The sequence below is a fragment of the Pseudophryne corroboree genome, chromosome 4 (assembly GCF_028390025.1).
Source record: "Pseudophryne corroboree isolate aPseCor3 chromosome 4, aPseCor3.hap2, whole genome shotgun sequence".
Classification (NCBI taxonomy): Eukaryota; Metazoa; Chordata; class Amphibia; order Anura; family Myobatrachidae; genus Pseudophryne; species Pseudophryne corroboree.
Window position 1 is genome coordinate 577746727 of NC_086447.1, and position 3225 is coordinate 577749951.

Genomic DNA, 3225 nt, shown 5'->3' on the forward strand with positions numbered 1-3225 from the left:
GATGGCGCCGGACACAGACTCCCCGCCAGCGTCTCCGGCACACAAGAAAGCGGCTCCTGAAACAGATAAGTCTGTCTTACAGAGACACCCTGATTCCCCCATTACACACTCTGATTTGGCCCAAGCTATAACGGCCACAATGGGACCCCTTCTGTCACAGGCTGTAAATGACATTTCCACACAGCTCCATAACCTTACTCACAGAGTGACCACAAACGAGACACATATGGGGAAAATAGCACATGACATGGCTGATGTGCAGCACGATATAATTCGCTTACAAAAGGAAAATTATCACCTTTTAAACAAGCTAGATAATATCGAAAATCGATCCAGGAGAAACAATCTAAGAATAATAGGCATTCCTGAATCAGTGAAAGATGCCGCACTGGAGAGATTTGTTAGCATCACATTACCACAGCTGCTCCATGTCTCAGATGCTTGCAAAGATATTGTCATAGAAAGGGTACATAGAATAGGCCCTAACCTGCGACCAACAGACACCCGTCCCAGAGTGGTTATTCTACGCTGCTTAAACTACCTTCACAAGCAAGCCATATGGACAGCCTCTAGAAAAATACGTCCTTTGCTATGGGAAAAAAATAAGTTGCTAATATTTCAAGACTTCTCCCCTGAGCTCACACGGGCCAGGAAGGCCTTCTCACCTATTTGTGCTCAGCTGGTGCAGATGAAACGTAAATTTGCCCTTCAATATCCAGCAAAATTACGTATATTCATAGGAGATTCCTTTTATGACTTCTCCACCCCTGGCGACGCTGATGCATTCTTGAAAGATGAAGCTCAAGGGCATCATGAGGACATTTCTGACAATTCATAACAATTTAAATGGGTTGCAGAAACAGCCAAGACCCTCCTGAGTTTACTTTATAGCTAACTGCTTGACTGTTTTCTAACATTGAAGATTGAGATGCATAATGGTGGATGGGCGCTATTGTTTGATATACAAGCCCAACATCTGTAATCTAATCATAGTTAGTCTACTCAGGCGGAGACGCCTCCTTGTTATATTTGTTCTTTATTTTTTTTTTATTTTTTTTATTTTTCTATATTACCACTAGTAATATTTTTCCCTTTGTTTTTATTTTTTACTCTTTTTAACTGATGTTTTTTTTTTCTGACACTAAGATATGAGTGGCGGAGTATATTGCAGATGGATGCGTGACTTCTTGAAGTCACAGATGATGTATAGATTTTTGCTTTAGAGTTTAAGAATAATTCCTGCTCATTAGCGGCTTATTATGTTCATAAAAGGTTCGTTCCCTCCCTATTGATTTTTTCAGGTGGGTGGTCCCGGGTAGCTAGGATTCATCCAAAGCTAACTCCCCCCCCATTATGATGAATCGGAAGTTGGTATGCTGGTCATGCCGTCAAACACCTAGGCTAACCCCTAGTGAGGTCCTAAGAAGGACATTATTGTTATATGTTTTATTTTACACAATTATATCCTCTCTTCTCTTTCCCATCTATCCCCTCTTCTATCATCCACTCTCTGCTACATACGTGAAATATGACTCACATAGAACCTTCTCTCTGTCCCCTCATTACTTGATGACTTACACTTATGACAACCTCACACCTTAAGGTGGGCTCTCTGAACGTGGGCGGCATAAACTCCCCAGCCAAGCGTCGAAAAATCCTGCAATACCTAACTAAGCAACACTTAGATTTAGCATATCTACAAGAAACACACCTGACAGAACTGGAGTCGAATAAACTCGGCACCATGGGTTGGAAGGTTGTGGCGACAGCTCCTTTCTCTTCTAAAGCCCGTGGAGTTATAATTTTAGCACGTCTATCCCTACCATTAAAAGTGACCAAGGTTATACCCGACCCCAATGGTAGATTTATCATAGCCCAAGCAACATTACATGACATACCATATACATTATGTAATATATACGCACCCAACACCTTCAAAAAGTCATTTTTCTCCACTCTGATAACAAAACTATCCCCCAACCTTCATGATAGACTACTGATTGGTGGGGACCTCAATCTAATCTCATCCCCGCTCCTTGACCGATCCAATACTAATTCTAAACCCATCTCGTTACCAAAATTTGGTATACCATACTTTGCTACATCCCTCCAAACCACTGATGTCTGGAGAGCCTTTAACCCCATCGGCAGAGAGTACACATGCCTCTCAGCCGCTCATGGCACCATGTCACGCATAGATTACCTCTTAATCTCCCATATCTTAATCCCCGACATCATTTCTACCAATATAGAATCCATCTCTCTCTCAGACCACGCCCTCATCTGGTTTGACCTCCAACTCACCCATGACCCCTCAGTCACAAAAGTCTGTAGATTCCCCACACATCTAACACGCTCACAATCGTTCTGCAAAACACTGATAGAGAAATGGGATGAACTTTTAGCCGATAACATATCACACCTCACTTCAAACCCTCCAATCTTTTGGCAAACTGCCAAATCAATATTACGGGGCACGATCATTTCATACGCTTCCAGATCCAAAAAACATATAGCCTCACGCTACTTACAACTACAGTCAGACCTAACATCCGCATTCCAACTATTCAAGACAACACCCTCTCCTGAAAACAAAGAACTATATACAAAAGCAAAAACCAAATTTGATGACCATCTTCAATCCCTAGGTGACAAACATCTGTTTAATATCAATTATAGATATCACAAATTTGGCAACAAAACTGGAAAGCTCTTGACCAACTTACTGCATGGAACTAGATCCTCTGCGCTCGTACATCCTCTACAAACACAACATGGCCAAATAACAACCTCTAACCAACAAGTAACAGAGGTGATGAGATCATTTTATGAATCGCTATACTCAGCCCCTACTCCCCCCTCTCCTACAGACACCCCACCCCAGGACACATCCCTCACTCCGCACAATTGGGAATATCCCACACTCCCTACCATTCCGCAATCTCTTGCTGATACCTTGATGACTCCCATAACGGATATAGAGATCCTCTCAGTTATTAATCAGCTCCAACGAGATAAAGCCCCAGGACCAGACGGATTTTCAGGCGAATTTTACAAACTACTAGCCCCCAAAATTATTCACACTTTAGTATTATTTTATAACCATCTCCTCACAAATCTAAATCCCCCACTTTACTTCACATCAGCAATAATAAAAACTCTCCCCAAACCAAATCGTGACCTATCCTTACCTAGCTCTTATAGACCCATATCTCTACTCAATCT